Source organism: Lissotriton vulgaris, unplaced genomic scaffold (genome assembly GCF_964263255.1).
Source record: "Lissotriton vulgaris unplaced genomic scaffold, aLisVul1.2 SCAFFOLD_472, whole genome shotgun sequence".
NCBI classification, from domain to species: Eukaryota; Metazoa; Chordata; class Amphibia; order Caudata; family Salamandridae; genus Lissotriton; species Lissotriton vulgaris.
In genome coordinates, this window is record NW_028241918.1 from 1,047,188 (window position 1) to 1,069,503 (window position 22,316).

The 22,316-nt window shown below is 45.6% G+C and overlaps 1 long non-coding RNA gene across 1 annotated transcript in view; it reads left to right on the plus strand.

The window, feature by feature from the left end:
• Positions 1–22,316, plus strand: part of LOC147669140 (uncharacterized) — a 437,991-nt gene that overhangs the window by 358,561 nt on the left and 57,114 nt on the right. Inside the window, exon 3 of the long non-coding RNA XR_015303736.1 lies at positions 10,675–10,758. This is a non-coding gene — a long non-coding RNA (uncharacterized LOC147669140). The remainder of the gene's footprint in view (positions 1–10,674; positions 10,759–22,316) is intronic.

A 22,316-nucleotide genomic window follows, 5' to 3' on the forward strand; every position in this document is an offset into this window, starting at 1 on the left:
CGGATGTCAACACGCCATTTATCTGCTTCCCAAACTCCGTGGCGAAGCGGAGTTAGTGAAAATGAATAAAGGACTAGTACTCAGTTCCATGTCCCTTCTAATTGAAAGTATGGGCGCCATGTTCAAGTGGTGAATGATAACAAGTTAGTGTGTTAAAAATATTATGATAAGTTAATGTTGGGGATTCTACCCTTTCTGGTGTAAATCTACCTATCAATCTGTTATGTTATCATAACGCAATGTGCTGACTCCGTAAACTCCGTAGCGTTGCGGAGTTGGTAGAAATGAAAAAAGGACTCGATCGTGTCCACTCGAATTTGATGTTAGGGCGTTATACACAATAATAAAGAAGTTGTGGTGCCCTTCTTTTGCAAATACTTTATTTCTGACACGCATTTTGACAGAGTGTCAGAAATAAAGTATTTGCAAAAGAAGGGCACCACAACTTCTTTATTATTGTGTATAACGCCCTAACATCAAATTCGAGTGGACACGATCGAGTCCTTTTTTCATTTCTACCAACTCCGCAACGCTACGGAGTTTACGGAGTCAGCACATTGCGTTATGATAACATAACAGATTGATAGGTAGATTTACACCAGAAAGGGTAGAATCCCCAACATTAACTTATCATAATATTTTTAACACACTAACTTGTTATCATTCACCACTTGAACATGGCGCCCATACTTTCAATTAGAAGGGACATGGAACTGAGTACTAGTCCTTTATTCATTTTCACTAACTCCGCTTCGCCACGGAGTTTGGGAAGCAGATAAATGGCGTGTTGATATCCGCTCGGGGAAACGGATCGAGAGCTACAGGAACCCCTTATACGGTGGGAATCCTTGAACGTTAAGGTAGGAATAGAGACGGTTTAATTCAGTTCTCTTGATTGCCAAGCAGAACGTAAATGAGGTATTAAAACCATTGCGTTTTTTCGCCCGACAGATTTTTTCGTCTGAAGATAAGGTAAAGCCACAACTTACTTTAGTTGTCATTTAACTTATGGCACATAGCATAGGTATAAACGGAAACGTTTCAGCACATCGTTTACTAGTGCCATGTAGAACGTATTCGTGGTAGTAATACCATTGCGTTTTTCTGCCTAACAGATTGTTTCTATTTTGAAGACAAGGTAAAAAGCATCACTTTATTTTGCTTGTCATTAACCTAATGGGATACAGGATAGGTAATCACTAGTTCTAATCTAATTCATTTCGTTCTTACAGCGAGCATAGATCATCTTTCACAGGTATGTTTTCACCTGATAACTTTGAAATTCATTTAAACATGAAGAAATTTTTTGAATCACATAACTAACGTTGGCCATTCATTGTCAACAGCAGAGACTGAACAAATTAACCCAACGAGGGAGACGTAGTCTTATCATCATCATACAGGTTAAAGATCAGGTACCACCTTTAAGTCGAAGTAACTCACCCCCCCTGAACTACATTGAACATATTCCAGACCATAATTCTTACATATTCCCATATGTTTTATTTTCAGACACGCCCCTGATGAAGGCACCGCAGAGGCGCCGAAATGCATAGGGCTCTTTTGTGAAAAAATGTTTGTACATTGTTTGCAGTATATATAAGGAATGAAGTATAATCACTGAAATTGTTATCATGAACTAATGTTAACAAAGATGAATTGAATCAAATGTTTTTTGTTATGATGAATGTAAAAAACTCATGAAAGAAAAAAAGAGAAAGAGCAATTAAGTAAAAATTTAAAGATATCAACAATAAAAATAAGCATAAAGTGAAACAAGTTGTTAAGAATATTTAAAGCGCGGAGCGCCAAGTGAACAGTGCCCGATTTGACGGGCCCAAAAACTCGTCATAACCACCAGTTACAAAACCAGGATTGACTACCCTGATAAATCGGAGCACCAGTGGAATCAAAGACTATAAGTGATAAACAACGGAGTGCTCCTCACACCCCCAATTTTTACTGATCAAGCCCCATTTTTGGCAGGAAAATTATTAAGCAAGGGAGGTGTGTCTCCTCTCCGTCAAGGTCACCCCTAAGTGACCCCTCCTTTCAGAATACTGCATATTACTTTAGAGGACTCTAGCCAATAGGGTTAGGGATATGCCCCCTCCCCAGAGGGTGTGGACATACAAAGGGTGTGGTTACCCATTGGCTACTACCTTCTGTCCCCTGTAATGCTACTAAAGTTAGTATTTAGGGACACTCCTGAGCCTTACTCCTCAGATTACCGCCAATCAATGAAGAAGAGGACAAAGAAGAACCGAACCCTGCATGACAAGAAGCTCCAGCCACTGACTTGATCCCAGCCCTGCCAGCTTGTCTGAGAACTTCGAACTTTGCAAACTTTCATGACTGGTCCCACAGACCAGCGAACTCCAAAAGCCCGGGAGGACTGCCTACCTTCCATAAAGTCTCCTCATCTCACATGGACAGCGGATCTGTACAAAAGAAAAAACACTTTCAAAGACCAAAGCTCTGCCTGCGGATCCATGAAACCGACCACCTCAGCGCCAGATGCCAACGGCGCAAGTCGAAGTGGCCCACCGGTCCAGCAACGGTTCCCTAGCGATTCAAAGCAAGAGTCTACCGTGGGCTGACCACTGCCAGACTCCACATTGACACCTGCAGCCTCTGCACAATGAACCCCAACCTACACCTGTAAACTGTTTTCCAACGTCAAGGGACACCCCTGCACCCAAAGCCCCTGGGACTTGGGGAGATCAACTGATGGTGTACCGATGCTCCAGCATATCCTAGCTTACCTGTTCCACTGTAGCTTTCTTTTGATTGGCCCCCTGGCCTGAGCCTGCTACCTTTTTCGGACTTTGAGATTCCCCATTGGTTTTGCATTAGGCACCCGATGGTGTTGGCACTCCGCAGCGGTCGCTCCTGTGTGTCCAGAAAGTCAATATCGTAATTTGTTTACTTACCTGCATATTGCTGATTGTGTTTCCTCCCATAGGTTAATATGGTATTGTTGAAAAATGCACTAGGTAGCCACTTTCTACATTGAAAAGCATTGATACTGCAAAACGTATTGACATGAAACAAAGTATCTTTAGCACTATAAAAATAAATATACTAAAAGTATTATTTTTACAAACCATTGGTCTCGGATTTAGTCATTGAGTGTGTGTGTTTCGTTTATTGCCACTGTGTGTACAACAAATGCTTAGCACTGCCCTCTGATAAGCCGAACTGCGCGCCCACTCTACCGCAAATGAGAGCATTAGTGTGATCTACTTGAGCCATTGTAAAGCCTCTGGGGATCCACTGGACTCTGTGCACACTATACCTCATTTTGGTATAGTATATACAGAGGCAGCTTTCTACAAAATACACCACAGAGTATTAAAAAGTATCCACTAAGAACAGTATGCACTCTATATAAAACCTGTCCAAAGAGTGACTATTCACTTAAAATAACCAAGGTCTGAAGATGCTAAAGATCATACTACCTGCAGCCTTTATACCGTGGCAAAATCTTTACAGATAACCCATCTTCTGAAGCAAAACAAGCACATGTACATAGATTAGTACCTGCTGCGCACACAGTCTTCTATGTGATGTAGAAATTGTTATACTGGGACAAATCTGTTTAATAACTCAAGGTTGCTTACTATACTTAATATGTTTTACGTACATTTTGCCCTGTTGGAAACTTTGTCTGCAGAGCTAAAAAACTTGTGTTGAATATGCTGAACACAACTCACCAGTCAACTGCACACAGTTAGTCTTCAGTACAAAGATTTAAAATGTGTTCAATACCTCTACACACCCAGCCGTGGTCCGTGCAGGTAACAGCAGGGTGGCCGGGTGTGTGTGTGGAGGGGAGAGTTCCAAGGATGATGCAGAGGGCATATTAAATAAATAATCAATTTTCCCTCTGCATCGTCCCTTGAAATCCCCCCCCCCACGCCCCCCCCCCCAAACACAGCCCCACCGCTCTTACCTGCACGGACCGCAGCTGTACACACCTAAGATGCATTAGGAGCACATGCTTTCTGTAAACATGTACACCCATTAGATGGACATAAGCTGTACAAAATTAGGTAGAAAAGTAATATAGTAGTCATTTCCACTGTGTAAACTTATATGGCTGAGATACCCGCCACCCCCTCTCAACACATTCCCCAAGAATGGGAAACCGGAAACGGTTCTGAACTTTTGGAAGACGGGAGGGAGTGACCCTCCCGGCCGTATTTATTAAAATATGAAACAAGATTAAAACATTCAAATAACAGTTTCATATTAATGTACAATTTCATTTCCACATTGCGATGTTTGGCTAACCTTAACATATTCTCTAATACAAAGGTTCTCCTAGCCGAACTAACATCCTACAAAACGTTTAACTTGAAATTGTACATCCTAACGTTTAAGGGCCAACGGCAAGGTCGTAACCGGTGTCAAGATCCCTAAACCAGACATATCACCCTCACTTGTGAGGGGCGACCGCACAGAGGCGTACCTCAAGTGCATTTACCAATTTCCCTTGACTTGACGGGGGCCCCAATAAACTCGACGCCATTTAAAGGTCGTCCGAGGACTCGTGTGAGGTATCTAGAAGGTAGCGTAGACCCCCTCCCAAACCCCACACAACTTACCACATCTGCCGTCGCAGATGTCCCGGCCCCGGGAAATTCCCCAGGAGGGGGCTGTAGCCCCTGCTACCCAGGAAGGGGCCTTGACCGCCTTTCCTTTCGGCGGCCCATCCTTAGAAGGGACCGCCTCCCCGTTGAGGGGCCAATGGCCACCTCCCTCGAGCGCTCCCATCCGTAATGGGTGACGCCCACCCCTAGGGATCTTCCAATTACTGCTCACCGATCATGACCTTACCGCCCGACCAAAATAAATACGACAATTCTAACTAAATTACTAAATGACTAAATTACTAAGAGACAGTAACAATTACCATTTATTAAGAGGCATGATTACTGATCAACACTAGTGCATAATTACTTTATTTGCAAAACATATTACAATTTGACCATTCTTTATTGCATATTCAAAATTATCACGATAGTTATCACAACCTGCAAAAATTAGTGTTAACACATCAAACTTCATTCAAAAACCACATGCTGTCCTCAGGGGCTGGTGGGTGGGTCAAAATTGGCTCTTCGTTCCGTCTCGAGCTCACGTGCAGCGAGGAGGTGCAGCTTCAGAGCACAGGAACAAGAGGATGCTTTCTTGGCTTGTTGCTCCTTTTATCCGTCTTCAGGGCGGGCGTAAACCCGCCCCTGCCTGCCCCAAAGGGCGTGGCCGGCCGCGTCAGTGTCTAGGCCAGCCCACTCCAGGGCGGGAAAAAGCGCGCCCCGGCTACGCCGCTTCGGGCATACCAGCCGAGACTCGCCTCCCGCCCAAGATGGCTTCCCGGGGGGATCGTGGTACTCCGCCATACGTTCGGGGGGACCGAATGGTCGCCCCTTTCCATATGGCTGAGATACCCGCCACCCCCTCTCAACACACTCCCCAAGAATGGGAAACCGGAAACGGTTCTGAACTTTTGGAAGACGGGAGGGAGTGACCCTCCCGGCCGTATTTATTAAAATATGAAACAAGATTAAAACATTAAAATAACAGTTTCATATTAATGTACAATTTCTTTTCCACATTGCGATGTTTGGCTAACCTTAACATATTCTCTAATACAAAGGTTCTCCTAGCCGAACTAACATCCTACAAAACGTTTAACTTGAAATTGTACATCCTAACGTTTAAGGGCCAACGGCAAGGTCGTAACCGGTGTCAAGATCCCTAAACCAGACATATCACCCTCACTTGTGAGGGGCGACCGCACAGAGGCGTACCTCAAGTGCATTTACCAATTTCCCTTGACTTGACGGGGGCCCCAATAAACTCGACGCCATTTAAAGGTCGTCCGAGGACTCGTGTGAGGTATCTAGAAGGTAGCGTAGACCCCCTCCCAAACCCCACACAACTTACCACATCTGCCGTCGCAGATGTCCCGGCCCCGGGAAATTCCCCAGGAGGGGGCTGTAGCCCCTCCTACCCAGGAAGGGGCCTTGACCGCCTTTCCTTTCCTTTCGGCGGCCCATCCTTAGAAGGGACCGCCTCCCCGTTGAGGGGCCAATGGCCACCTCCCTCGAGCGCTCCCATCCGTAATGGGTGACGCCCACCCCTAGGGATCTTCCAATTACTGCTCACCGATCATGACCTTACCGCCACAGGCCGGATAGTTGACCGGCTATCCGGACCCCCCACAACTCCTGCCTAAAGGTCATGTCATAAAGTCTTTAGCCAAGCTATCAGGTCTCCTATGAGTAACTCGTTCCCCATCCGGGACAAATGAACACCATCCCCCAAATACATACTATCCCCTTTAATACAACCATGCGGAATAGAATGCAGTGTACTTGAACGGAACAATCTACTCATTTTATTATTAATTTTTCTTACTGAATGATTCAGAGCAGAAACCGAAATAGCCCCCCGCCACACTTTCCGTGGAATCATATGGGACCATGCAATTGTGCACCCTGGAACTCTTCTCGCTAACCAACTTACAGTGGAAAGCATCCCCTCAAGAAGAAGTCGTCTACCAGTGGTCACCAAATCGTTGCCCCCAAGATGTACTATGACTACAGACGGCGGTGACCTCGTCCGCCCTAACAAACCCTCGAAAAATGATTGAAACTGGTCAATACAGAGCCCGCCCTTTCCATAGAAGGACACACTGTACCCGTATTCCCCAGCCACGTGAATCATGTCACCTGCTTTGAATACGTCCGCGGCACGCCTCACGTATGAGTGGCCCGCGACCCACACCTCCTTTTTCACAGCCGGTGATGTCTGACCGCTGGCCCCCCTGTGTCGGGTCGACTGCACAGTCCGCCCCGCCTCGTAGGCTTGCGCAACTGAAAACCAAACAAAAACAAGAAGCGTGAGTACAACATTACAGCTTCACAACATGTGCAACCGCACATATCTCTTATAACAGTTTGAGGACCAACGCCCCACACGTTTTACTTGTTCAACATTCAGACCCCTGGCTGTAGCCTCTGTAGCAGCCCCTATCCGAAAGGAATGGGTCCCAAACTCGCCGGGGGTTCAGGCCCGCGGCCGAAATTGACATCGCAAGCACCCGCTGAAACTGAAACCTCGTCAGTGGGGTGGCGTCAGCGTGTCTCAACAAGGTCCCCCCCCATGATGCCACCCTATGCGTTAAATATTCCTCCAGGCACACCACAGGGCACATGGAAGACCCGGGAATTCTTTGTATGATTATGCTGTCCCCGATCGCACTTTGATCGGTCTTGGACCTGACAAACGAGACAGTCATTGTCTTCCCCCTGATCTGAACGTGCTCTCGGCACAGTCCCCCCATGGCATCCTGCTTGTTCTTTGCCACTAGTTCGCTTACCCGCATAGCCCCATGGAATGCTAGCACAAAAGCGGCTCGGAATAACACTGATTCATACTGGGATGAACACGTTGCAGGAAGTACCGATAACAACAGAGCCAACCTATCCCAACCTATCGGGCGCCTTTCATCTACTCTGCGACCCTCAAGGCGTTGCCACCCACGTAGCGCTTTTTGCACCACGAAAGACGCAGTCGGGTCTTGGATCCCATGAGCCCTTGCCATAAAGGAGATGGCGGCCCGATGCCTCTGGGCCGTAGCCACTGATTTGCCTGCCTGATGTAAGGACAGCAGAAATTTTACCACTAGCTCTTCCTGACCCCAAAGCTCTCCCCTAGCAGTCCCCAAAAAGGCCCAATAGGATCGGAACGCCCCTTCATATGCCTTCCTCGTCCTGGGTGCTAAACTCTCTCCCACGAAGTTCTGTAGTTCGGGGCACCGAGAGACCAGAGAGCTTCGGGAAAGGGTGCCGCCACCGAGTCCGCTGTGGGCAGAAAACCCCAGAAGGCCTGCATACGAAAACGAGAAAGCGCATCAGCCGCTTGATTCATTACCCCCGGCACATGTCTTGCCCTAAATAGCACGTTCAATTGCATACACAATAACACAATTTCTTTGAGCAATCTCAGAATCCATTTGCATCGTGCTGCCTGGCTATTGATACACTCAACCACGGTCATGTTATCAGACCAAAACACCACAGAGTGGTCTCTGAATCCCTCAGGCCAAGTTTTCAGGGCCACCAGAATGGGAAAAAGTTCAAGAAAGGCAATGTTACTTGTCAGCCCACACTCATGCCACCATAACGGCCATTTTTGAGCCGACCATTGTGTGCCGAATATGGCACCAAAACCAACGCTCCCAGCCGAATCTGTCCACAGCCCCAGCTCTTCGGAGGACACCGCCGGTTTATTCCAGACAATTCGACCATTGAACTCTGCCAGAAATGCCAACCAAATGTGCATGTCCTGGCGAACCTCTGCCGATAGTCTCGTGCGATGATGACCCTCCTTCAGGCCGACCATGGCCTGAGCGATCGAGCGGGAAAAGGGGCGGGCCATCGGCATTACTCTCAGGGCAAAATTCAGATGGCCCACCAATTGTTGTAATTGATGCAGTCTGACTTTAGACTCACTAATACACTTTTCCAGGGAAGCCCTGAATCTTAACACCTTTTCTCTTGGTAATCGAAAACAACCTTCCTCTGAATCGAGCTCGATCCCCAGGAACTCGAGGCAAGTCGAGGGACCCACAGTCTTACCTGGTGCCAGTGGCACACCAAAATGCTTCATTAAGACACAAAATTCATTCAAAGCCTGTCCACATTCTGGATCCCCGGCCGCCCCCAGAAACAAAAAGTCATCGAGATAATGCATGACATGTTGAAAACCCGTCCTCTTTGTGAAGACCCATTGCAGAAAACAACTGAACTTTTCAAAATAGGCACAAGATATAGAGCATCCCATCGGCATACATCTATCCATGTAATAGTGACCCTGAAACATGAAACCAAGGAGACGCTGATCGTCTGGGTGTACCGGGAGCAACCGGAACGCTGACTCAATATCTGATTTTGCCATCAGCGCACCGGGCCCTAGGCGATTCAACATGGCGACGGCCTCATCGAAAGATGCGTACCGCACCGAACACACTTCCGGGTCTATCGCATCATTCACGGAAAGACCACGTGGGGCTGATAAATTATGTATCAGTCGGAACTCACCCGGGTCCTTCTTAGGGACCACCCCCAAAGGGGAACAAACAAAGTTAGCACGTGATGGCTCATCAAATGGACCGGCGACTCGACCTCGAGTAACCTCCTTCCCAATCTTCTCCTGTACCACGGTCGTATGTTGCAAGACCGACAGTTGGTTTTTACATTTTGCTACACCCTGAAAATCCCCCACTGGGATGCCCCGTCTGGGCCTCTTGCCCTTCCCTCCTGGAGCGGCTCCTGCCAATGGTCGTTTCGGTCCCCCTTCCCCGTCTCTAGCCGCCACCTTATTCTTTAGATCGGTTACCTCCTTCATGAGCATACGGAGCATCTGGTCGGTAGTAACTCGCTTTCCAACTTTCTTAGGCATTCTCAGACAGAGTATCTGTAAGACAAAAAGAAAGATTACCACGTTCAAAATTGGCTCTTCGTTCCGTCTCGAGCTCACGTGCAGCGAGGAGGTGCAGCTTCAGAGCACAGGAACAAGAGGATGCTTTCTTGGCTTGTTGCTCCTTTTATCCGTCTTCAGGGCGGGCGTAAACCCGCCCCTGCCTGCCCCATAGGGCGTGGCCGGCCGCGTCAGTGTCTAGGCCAGCCCACTCCAGGGCGGGAAAAAGCGCGCCCCGGCTACGCCGCTTCGGGCATACCAGCCGAGACTCGCCTCCCGCCCAAGATGGCTTCCCGGGGGGATCGTGGTACTCCGCCATACGTTCGGGGGGACCGAATGGTCGCCCCTTTCCAAAAATAAACCTGCCATGAGTGATGTTATTAATGATGTCATTTGAGATTAATTAATTAATTAATTAATTGTGGGTTTATATAGCGCTAGGATAGACTCCCAGAGGAGTATCTCCGCGCTTCGACCGCTGCGAAACCCTTCCTGGCTTCCCTGAGAGATGGTCCCTTAATGGGTATCTCCAGGGTGAGACCAGGCATCCCCGGCGGTCTGGTGGGGCCGTTAGTGCAGATGAGGCAAGCTTATGCCCAGAGTTGCCGAGTGTGATCGCTGATCAGAGTGGGCACCGAGGCGAGAGAATTATCGAGTCCGCTGACCCTGGTCCAGAAACCTGCCGCGCCGGGAATCGAACCCTGGTCCCAGGCCGTCCTCTGCTCTCGGGTCTGCCGCCTCTAACCGGTGAGCCACACTACTGCACCTGATGTCATCAGGGATGTCATAAATGATGTCATAGAACATGCCATGGGTGATGTAATGTATTGGGTCATAAGCATTGCATGGTGGGGGCACAAGTTATAGTTACTTCTGCTAACTATAATTGATGAGTTTCTATGTTTTTTTTTGTTTAAAACGTTAGTGTTTTTATTGACATTCACCTAGCTATAATGTTAGTTCAACCGTCGTTTTTTTCATTTAATTTCTAAGGTTTTTCTTTTTAAACAAAAACATATTTTTATCTTACCTAACTATAACTTTACTTTAACCTTTGTTTCTTTCAGTGAATATATATATAAAATTGTTGTAACGTCATTTTTCAGTTAAATGACACACTAATTGCTCAAAGAAATTTATGAAAGTCATTGATGCATTTTGTGCCATTCTCCTTTCTTGTAGGTCAGGATAAACATTCAACACTGGAAACATATGGAGTGACAGCAGTCATCCGTGAAATGGGAAACCATAGCCCTGCCAACTGAGGTATGTGTGCGCCATATAGCAAGAGATTTATCTTATATTTAAGGAAATGTATTGATTTTTTTGTTGTTTAATCATGATTGTCAACAACCATTCTAAACATTAAAATATTTTAGCATTAAATAAAAAATCAGTAAAAACAAAATATGAATCAATCACATATTCTTCCCACAACCAATTAAGTAGTCGAAATAGTGAATCAACTGCAGTACCAACATAAACTCCATACAATTCTTTTTCGTTCTTATTGATAATGGTGTATATCAAGTTTTAAAAGTACAGCACACTCTGAAATAAGCAAGTCAAATAGTCCATGCCACAACATGTTTCATCTCGCCAAATTACGCAACACAATAGGTGTACTCTATACATGGCTTACAATTTCGCCCAAACGTTTTCTAAGAGAGCCAATCAGTGCACTCCAGTGTGGTTTGGTTTGATGTAGAGTCCATGCCATATCCAGACACCCCATGAAATTATACTTGGAACACAATTGTTGTTGTACTTGTAGAGATCATGTAAGAGACCAATCAGATTAACATTGTCCAACTTATATCTGTGCGCACAATTATAAAACTTGATAAAAGGTCTGCCATAACACTGAAAATCAGTCCATTGTTGGGTGTGCATTTTAGTATAACCCCACCATTGTCCTTTTTACAGTTCCCTCACAGACTGTTTTAAGTGCAGTGTCAATTTCAGAACTCTTACACCAGGTGCAGAGCAATGCTTTTGATAAAAATGGCAACATTGCATACGAGGTTGCGTAAGTTAATGTTCTCTATCCCTGGGTCAGTGAGTCCGCCTAAACGTGAGTAGTTCAAAAGTGATACGTAATGTAAAAAAGTTCCAGGGTCAGTTTTTTGATAGAAAACAAATATAAATTATTTTCCATGAATGTGCCAACTTGAAATATTTTAAATGTATTAGTATTTTTATTATTATAATTATTTTTATTATTATTCGTCCTGGCAGAATTTTTAGTGGTGAGCAAGATGGAAATAAAAAGACAACATCTGTATATAAAATGTATATCATCAGATTGGTCTTTTATTTTCGAATTCTTAAGAAGGAAATATTAAAATGAGTTTTACAAATGATAGACATTCAGTACAAATAATAGACATTCAGTGGTGCTTCTCAGGAAGCAAGATGAAAGTCTTCATACATTACTAGATGCACGAAGTAATTAGTACAAACGAAGGTAAGTGTTACTGTGGCCTTAGTTCAACATCAGTGTTCATCCATTAAATGTGGTAACTTTTTTTAAAGGTAGTACTACGGGAGTAGGATGGGCTAAACTAATAGTTTTGCCCTGAATTACACACCACTTCAAAGCTATATCAGCCACCTTCCCTATGGCAAATGATTCTTGATTGTCATCTGAACTGTCACTGTGTGACCTCATGACATTCTATGAAGTGTTTCCGGGTGGAATAGGACAGTCCCTACTCGGAATGTATCATATCACATGTATTAGCAACCTGGTGCACTGATACACCATACACAGCCTGAATATCATATGGCACACTCACAGTGGCACACTCACCGCCACACACAAAAGCAACATACACACACACACACACACACACACACACACACAAGCATGCAGTGGTGGCCGGCATAGATCGGGGGTGGTGAGGCGGAGCAAAAAAAATCTTACCTTATCACTGCCGCGTCTCTCCTCCGTCAGGACTCGGAAACACACAGGCTCCCCTGACCAATCACAATGCTGCGTTGTGATTGGTCTGAGCATCATGGTTCGACGTTGAGCCAGAAACAGGGAGCATGGCGTGTTCTTCATGCAGTCTGCATTGCAGCTTGTGTGGAGAACAGGGAAAAGTGTGCATGACTGTTTGGTTGGGCCAAGAGGGCTGGTCAAACAGTCATGTGCACTTAGTAGTGGGCAAACCACTACTCCTCTGCCCTGCTCTTTCATCGGAACAGCCCTGCCCGCCCCAGCCACAAGTGCAAATAAAATAATAATAACATTCAGTTATTATCTTTGTTTTTTCCTTTGTAACACTGCTTAAAAGTAGTGGGGCAATGCTTCTTTGCCTTAGCGGTAAAGCCGCCACTGCAGTCATGTGTGCTCAGACCAACACACACCTTTGTTTCAGCTTTGTTTGAGAAGACATTCCTTTTTGGGGGGCTACAACAACATTTGGAACAAAACTGTTATTCCAGAGGGAGCGGAAAATATGATAGCTGATTTGTGAAAACCCACACCTAGGTCTGAGATGTGATCATGCAGATTTAATGCAAGCAAGATTAAAATCATGACATTTGGCTGGAGAAACCCCGGGATACAATGCACGATGATGGTGTCACAAGGAAGGGCGTTACAGTGGAGCTTCAAGTTTGGACAGATAACCAAAGGAATATTTGGGTGCAGCGGGACAGATGTTACCATCACAATATGGAATCCGGCATAACATTTCTAAAAATACCTGGCAAAACCAAACATGAAGTTTTCAGTCCAATTTCTGGATTTCTAAAAAAAATGTTCAAATTGTCCAGGTGCCATCTGAGCGAGGGCAATTTACATCATTCAGTGTCTGCACCTGAAAGTGAGAGAGGCAAGGACATTTATGAGTGAAGACAGCAGAGAGAGAAGATCTGATAGAGACAATGAATCCTTCCGAGTTAATAATAAAGTAAAGGACCCAATGAGATTCCGCAGATAAGTGAGTCCAGATTGGGAGCTGAAGCTTTCCTTCTGTGAAAGTCTACAGGTAACAGATTCCCTGAAAGTTTGGTGATTTCATGGATCTCTCTGGGAGTGGTGTTGCTGAATCACTAAAAGCATGAGGCGGGGATGGCAGGTTCCACAAATTCTGCCTGCTACCTCATCTCTCCCCCTCCCCGGTTCAGCTCTAAAAATATGACCCAGGAGCAATTAATGACACAAACTAGGATGAGTCGGTTCTGTGCGTGAATTTGTAGCTGAGCACTGCTTCAACAAAACCAAAATGGCCCAGGGATCATCTTTTTGTAGAGGCAGCAATATCTAGTGGTGAACTGCAGATACACGGTTCTTTCTAGCATTTAAGAATACATTTAATATACATATAAGATTTACATCTCCTCTAAATAAAATTTGTTAATAATATTGTACACAACTAAAACCACCTAGAATTAATATGAAAATAGTTTCTAATATATAATGAGTGTGCTGTGTAGCTGGTTTCTGAAATAACTGATGCTAGAACCTGTGACGTTAGATGAATATTTAACATACCGGCCTGTTGCATTTGGTGCACTTATGTCACTTTTCTCATTCGATTCTTCGATACTACTTTGGCTTTACGTTAGGAAATAACATTGTTCGCTTTGACATGTGCGAATATACATGTTTATGTGATTGTAATAGTCTTTATTGAACAGTTCAGTCTAACACGGTATGTAGGGCATTCACAAGAGGTCTTCTAGCAAGAGGGAAGTGAGTGTCCCATTAGTTACTGTGTTACTTTGTTACTTTTCTCAGGTGTGGTCAGTAATAAGAGTTAATTTTCTTTCTCCCAAGCAGCCGCGGCCTGTGCAGGTAAGAGCGGTGGGGCGATGGGACTGGGTTGGGGGATTCGACAGACGACCACAAGGGAAAATTAAATAAATATTAAATTTTCCCTCGTCGTCTGTCAAACTTCCCAAACCCGGCCTCACCGCTCTTACCTGCATGGGCCGTGGCTGCTTCCAAGGACCTTTTGCCCACATGTGCCAATGTAACAAAACCCATTTCGGGTGTTCTTGCCCTGTCCTGTAGGCTGGCCCCCTCTGCATTACTCCTTGCACTGTTTTACCTTAGTGATCCTTGTGTTTTGTTGGACGATATATTTTCCTGTGTATGCGCCTCCCAAGTATACTGGGGCCTACAAGAGGATGTGTAGAGACGAGTTACCGTAGCACTGAAGTTTAAGTTCTCCGCTAATGCCTAGCTCAAGTTTTACAGATAGCATGCAGTCCTTATCTGCTATCTCGAGACAGTAGTTGCTTTATGTGCCTCAAAGGTAAGCACCCAACGCAGGAACCGCTTATGTGTAGAATATTGCCAACCCTCCTCACAGCACACTCTGGCAAACAACTGGTCTCCAGGCTATAGACCAAGATGGAGTCAGAGGCCCCGATAATACCAATTGCCAGATTGACTCGGGAGGTGGATGCAGGAGCGGTGGTGACCGCCAAGGAATGGACCTATTGTTGTACTCTGATTTGAGCACTTACTCCAAATGTCTGTCTTCGCCTTGTACATTTTAAGTTCTCGCTCTGCATATATCGCACCCCTTTTGTACTCTATGGTTGGAAGTTTAGAGAGAACTCTAAATGTACATGCTGCTGTGCACCCGATGTGGGCTTTATACACATGGCATGGCTGTGCCTGACATAGATAGCTATTGGTCCAGAATATTCAAACTCTTATCCTGATTGGCCTATCAGTGGTGGTATCCCCTCTGCTGGCCCTAATGGAATGCACAATGACCATACCATGCAAGGTGCATAGGTTTACATCCCTTGTGCTTTTTCTAGCTAAGGAACTGTACCTGGCTCCGCGGTTTATCATATTGTAATGAGCAATATTGCTTGTGATCCCGCCAACTAGCAGACCCAGGGACTTATGGCACTCGCAGCGCTCTCACCTAACACAAGACATGCCAGAGCCTGCTCACAAGGCTGGAGGGGCCTACACGATACAGGGGACAATATCAAGCATGAACACATAACATATAGCCAGAAGGGGAGGGGCGGATGGAAGCCTACATCACCAGTGCATATAATCCCATTATCAGTGGGTGTAGGCGAGCTACATGAATAGGGGTACTCGGATGCTAGGCTAATGTCGCTTAAAGTTATATATGAGCTCTATGTGTGATCATGCTGAAATATCCAATGTTTTTGATGTATGCTTTTCCGCCATGGAAAGGCATGCAGTTTTGTCTTTGGGGGCCCATTGCGGGCCCCCAAGGTGTTTGTGGGGGTGGAGGGTGCACATGGCATTTGCATGCATGACACATTACGGCGGGTGCTGCTTGCAGCACTGCCTGCCGCAATGTTTAAATTGCAGGATGCGGCCGCCAGTCTGGCGGGCGCATCCTAATGCCATTTGCGGGACCGCCGCGACAATGACGGACGGTCCCGTTTCCAGATACGGTCCGCCCGCCATCGTAACGGGCCCCTTATTTTCCTCTCTGATTCTCATGTCTAAATTTGCCTCCTCTCCTAGGACAACTGCACCTTTAATAAAGGACAAACTCTTGGGGTCTTACGTGATGATTACATAAAATGATAAATCACATGGAATGTGCAGCATTTTTTCTTGTGTGTCGTCATTCAGGAAGATTATTATCCTCATCCTCCCAACATCACGCACACTAGTAGTGGTGGGTGGACAGGTTTCCTCATGGCTAGATTATGCTAATTTTCTTTTTGTGAGATGTAACTGTACACTTCAAGAAACACATCTGAAACATAAAATGCTGGATTACAGTGGGAAGTTGGATGAAAATCTATCAAGAGCCAGGACTATGTTCAGTATCCAGGACTGAAGTAGGCTGGCTCCTGTAGGAAGACTGGGTTACATTTAAATGCCCAGTCTGCTCCAACTTTGTTCACCAGGTCCCATCCCGAAATACATAAGGGATATGAGAAATGTTTTTCCTTAGCAGACCCTAAAGGTTACAAGTGCAGACTACTTTCTCCCATTCTCCCCTTGTCTTGCCTGTATGTCAAGTAGTAAATTATTTACCGAATGAGATAGGCGTGTAATAATCTTCTGAAGGTACTAAGGGGTTGGTTGTTGTTAATCAGTTCAAATCAGGCCCTTATGATCATCCTGTGCTTGTGGTGGGGGCGACAAGCACCCGGATACCCTTGGCCTGTAGTGTCTTTACAACAACTTACCTTGATCATGGTGCAGGCACAGCCCATTTGAATGATCCCAAAATGAACTTGGTTTCTGAGCCATTTAGAGTGAGTTTTTATTGTAGGAAAGTAAGTCACCAGCATGGCTGCGCAAGCACATTCGTTAAAGATGGCTGCTGATTGTTTTCCTACATGTCCCTTCTGCGAGGATTGATCTTAGTCTTGTAAATTCATACAGATGGCAGTGGCACTTTTACAAGTTTTCATCTCGGCTTGGGTAGAGGCTAGTGGAATCATCTGCGCTGCTTTATGTGACAGAGTCCAGATGTGTCAAGTGCTCGCAGTGGAGGACAAACAGCAATTTGCTTTTTCCCATTAAAAAAAAGGACATTGTGTTTTCTGTTTGAAAGGTGTGAAGGTACAACTCGGATCTTTCAGCAACTCCAGACAAAGCCTACAGCCATTTTCAAGCCGGAGGATTTCAAGCAGCCTCGGAAATTTAGTAGGAGATTTTTAACTGTCCATTTGGACCAAGGCTCAAGAGCTTAGGTAATGCATTCGACGAATCTATTTGTGTCTTGTTAGTTTAGCAAGAGGCGTAGCTTGTCTGCATTTTCTTTTTTTTTTTTTAAATTATATATTTTTATTATATGTACTCGGTTTGCATTTTAGTCTCATGCGAGATCATTAGATTGGACTTTCTTCCACATAGCCTCGTTTGAGTAGTGGTTGGCAGACCAGCAGTTCAAATGTTAATGGGTTTTCACTGCTTATTATGCCCAGCTAGGCCTTTGACTGTCTTCTTTCCCTCTGCATCATGGGTACTGGAGTTGGGCAAGCCAAGAAATTAACAGGGAGAGCAGAGACAAGGGTCTGGCTTGGCTCTGAGAGCCTGTGCATGAGCCGAGCACCGAAAATTTGCCATGTATATGTATAGTGCAACAATTATCATTTAAAACTACGATAAAGGCTGTCTCTTCAAAAGTCAAAAAAATGTACTTCTTTAACATGCAGAACCATTTCACCGTAGTACATCAGATTGTGACTGCATTTAGAGGCATGGATACATTTTAAAAGGTGAACATTCATGCCCGCCCTTCCTTTAGATACAACGCAGTAACTGAAATGAAATGTTTCTTACTATAATTTTAATATACTATTAATTGAAATAGAAAAGTTTTCCACAAGGAACATACTAAACTCACATATATGAAGGTGCTCTCTTAAGTGATAAAAAGTCGCCTTAGATCACACAAACAAGCAAGGAAGCCACACCGATCTAGTTCTAGTTTCATATTGTGTATTTCAGCCAGCCGTCGAAGTGCATTAAAAAAAGTACGGTAACTGTGATGCTCTGCACCATGGGGGCGGGTCAAGTAAGCGCAGGGGCGGGGCTCCTTTAAAAAGCACATACTTCACAGCTCAGTTGGTAACTCCTTTCCTATACTACTCCAAAAAAAATCTGTGTCATCAGGAAGGGTCAAGTGGTTCCATTTATTAAAGCCAATACTGTCTTCCGAGCTCCCTTTACATTTTCAGATTAACCAGTTGTGCACATTTACATTTTTTTCAAGCAGCAAGCACCCTGCCAAGAAGGCTTGGTTAGCTGTCTGCCCGCCTTTGGTATCCAGCATCGGAGACTCCCTGCCTTACACTGCAGCTAAAGCATTTCATCTCTCGGAATTAACCACCTCATGGCTGTTATCTTTTCACAGATAGTAAGGGGAACTGTTCTACTTAAATTAAAAAAGTATGGGCACTTCGTGCCCCTCCGATCCCATCCACTTAGACTTCTGATTTCAGCCACTTATATCAAAGAGTACGCACTTTCTTTCATTTTTGGCCTTGAGATTAGAGTGTGGGTGGCTGACAACCTGAAAGCTCAACTGGTTTTGAGCTTGAGGGTCCAATATGACCTCAAGCTGAGCCACAGCCAGGCATCTGGCTTGAGCTTTCAGTGTCTCGTCCATTCCTATACAGCTAGGCTGCCATGCTAGGCTTGAAGCGCTTGGCCCTGTTCTAAGGAACAATCAATGCTTTAAATGGGCCGGTACTGAGTACCAGTACTTTTTTATCTTAAGACGGAGAGTACCTGCACTTTAGAGAGACGAAATGCATTTAATTGGAGAGTACAGGTACTTCTCAGAAACAAGCAGGTACTCTGGTACAGGGTACCTGTACTTCTATTTTTCCACTTCAAGCACTAGGGACAATCATTTACATAGTCGCCTGGGAGGTTGCCTTGTCTTTTCCTCTATTACTGGCTGTTTGTTGGTGAAGGCTTATACAGCGGCGTCTTGCTAGGTGGCAGTTTGCAAGCTCGCTGTAAACGTGAGTCCGTTACAAACTGTCACCAGGCGACGAAGGACATTTGCTGCATGGGAGTCTTATGCACTACCTGGGGCTCCCCACGATAGCATTTGTGTCAGAATATTCTGTCTTTGTTTGGTGGAATGTTCTAAGTGCAACCGCAGACCAGGCCTTGTGGCCAACCACGCATAGCCAAAGGCCGCAGCGTGGGGTTGGCTGCATGTGGGGGGTTGGCCGCATGTGGGGGGTTGGCTGCAGAGTTTTTTTTAGTGTTTTTGTGTTTGTGGGTTGTGTTTTTTAAACAGATCTTTTATCCCACCTAACTATTATGTTACTTTAATCTGTTTTTTTTCAGTGAATATATACTAATATATATACATATATATATATATACACGAACATATATAAATATATATTTGTATGCTTATTTGTATTTGTATTTTTGTGTTTTTTGTTGTAGTTTAAATGTGTTTATTAGGAACATCAAATCAAGTGCGGAAGAGGCCAACACTTTACAGCATATACATAGTTTCAGCTTTGGACAGTGTCACATAGCCTTCATATATTACATAGTTTCAACACTTTCTGTATTTCTGCGCATTTCTAATTCCACCGTCGGGGACACCACAATATCTCCCCGATATTTATTCCAGTTTGACCATTTCCGGTCCCATTTCTTGGGGCACCCCCTTGCTACGAAGACCTCAGTTTCTGCCAGCATGCATCTGTCCAGCTGCTTCACCCACATATGAACACTTGGTATAGTTGCTCCACCCCATCTCTTTGCTATTTCCCGTTTAACCCCTTCCGTGCGGCCGCGATTTCTCCCGTGTGCGGCCGCCGGACAAACACGGGCGGGCCCTGACGAACCCCAGCCGTCATCAGCACACAAGCACCGTGGAGCATGACGGCTGGGGTTCGTCACCAGCATGGAAGGGGTTAACCAGCGTATAGCCGAGCGTCGTAAACTGTTGTTCCACCTCTGTTAAGTCAGGTGCCACCCATATATTCAACAAACCCAGTCGTGGTGTTAGGACAATTTCTTTATGTAAGGCCCTATGCATGTGTTCCAAGGCCCCCTCCCACAGGACACGTACCGTCGGGCAGCTCCACAGAGTGTGATAAAAGGTAGCCTGTTGGTTACATCCCCTCAGACAAAGATCATCCGATCTGGAACCAATTTTCACCAGAATCTGGCTCATCATATACGAGCGGTGCAGTATCCGAACTTGGATCAATCTACATTTTTGCATGATGGTAGCTTCCCGAGGGGACAGCAGAGCCTCCTGCCACTCCTCTTCGCTACATTCCTAATTCATCCAGCCACCTCTCTCTAAGCTTTGGGAAAGCATCTGGCAGATTATTGCATAATTTCCTATATGTGAGAGAAATGGCTTTTGAGTTCAACAGCCCGTCCAGCAACCTGTCTTTGATTCTGGTATGTCCGTAAGGGACGGGAAGGCCGCCTTAAGGGCATGGCGAATTTGCAGGTATCTATACGTTTCTCCTAAAACTAGTTGGTATTGTTTCTGGAGTTCCTCAAATGAAAGTACTGAAGGACTGGGTTCTGTAAGACCCAGCGGTGCCAGGGCACAACACCTGAAACCTTCGTGGGTAACCTGCTCCGGCGTGCGAATCACAGAGACACGGGACACTTCCTTCGACGTCAAAGATTCAAGGTTTATTTGCTGCAGGGAACACAGAGATCACGGCAAGTACACAGCGTGCAACTTGGGGAGACTGCTTCAAATTGGTTCTGTGGATCGCTCCTTTTATACAGTTTTTACCCATAGAACAACATGGCACACAAAAGTTTACAACCCAGTTCTCATCATTATCCCCCAGGTGGGTCGCTTTGGTCACTTTGAAACACATGAGGTCCGGAACATAAGTGCGGAAACATTTGGCGGTTCCCAACTGTAAAAACCATCTTCCCACCATTAGTGAATTCCAATCAGCAGTAAAACAGATCGAAATAGGAACAAGGACAGGTGTAGAGGAAGACGGAGACAGTGGGGAGATCGGAAAGGGTGTAAAAGGGGAGGTATCGAGAAACACGAGATACAGGCATCAAAGGGACGTGCCTAATGAGATGCACGGCTGAGACAATAAATCCGTGCGGCAAGATGAGCCTCGAGCGGCGCCATCTGCCTTACAGTAACAACCCCCTCATCATAAAGACACTCACAAAGAACATGTGTCTTCCGCAGATATCTTGGGAGTCCCAGGGTCGCGAAGCGGACAACGTCCGTTCGCTGGCTACTTGAGGGCAAGAGACAAAATGGATGCCGTATCTAAGATGGAACCCGTGGGTACAGATGAAAAACCCACATAACAAACGAACGGTTTAAGTTAGCACAGCGAAACTGCGCACACTTACTAAACTCGTCATTTGCGGTTCAGAGATACCAGACTCGACTATATTCGTGCGAGTCGAAAACACCACTTACAATTGTCACGGAACCTCAGACGCTCCTTTTGCCCTCATGTAGGCAAGCACTAGTCGGAATCATATTCGATATTCATCAGACCATCGAGGTGTTGCTGTAGCATAGCTCTGTCCAACCGAGTCCCCTTGGTAACAGATGGTTGTCTCATACACGTTGTAGCACAGAGGCCACATAAGGCAGGACCACACTGTACACAAAGGCAACACGTGAACAGGAACACTACAACGACTCCGATGATCATCAGAATTTTCCAACCCCAAGTCGACATCAGGCCCCAAAACCATCCAAGTAGCGTCCAATCCCCTACATCCACGTGTATGGATTCGGAGATCTTATGCAACCTCGAGATGGCTTGATAGACAGTAGGAGCATTATCTGGAATGAAAATTCAGCAGCTCGAATGGATCACCTTACATACCCCACCTCGATCTGCTAAGATGACATCTAAAACCATACGGTTTTGTAACGTCATAAGTCTCTCCGCCTGAAGTTCTGTGGTGATATTACCAAGGGCACTGGCAGTAATATTAGCTGTCGATTCTACCACTCGAGTCAACTGTCTCAGGTTCCTACTATTGACCATAGGTCCCCAAAACGGGAGGAAACCCTTGAAAAAGTCTCCTGCCTCTTGACCGGCAGTATCCTCTTCGCTAATTACGCCTCGTACAACTCTAGTCTTATGATAATCGGCATCTACAGTGAACGTCGGAGGCAACAGATTTGCAATGAAACATGAGCCCATGAAGTCTGCGGGCAACCATGTGTATGCACGATCATAGCAGATAAAGTATGTACCCTTGGCAGCCAGAAACACAGGGGACGAGGACATCGGCAGAATGTAATTTTCAGTGCAAGCACTTGCTCCAAGTCGGGCTTGCGATCTTCGGCCACGACCCATAAGACAAAAATTACCAGTGTGGGGTACGACCCATATCGGAGGCGAGC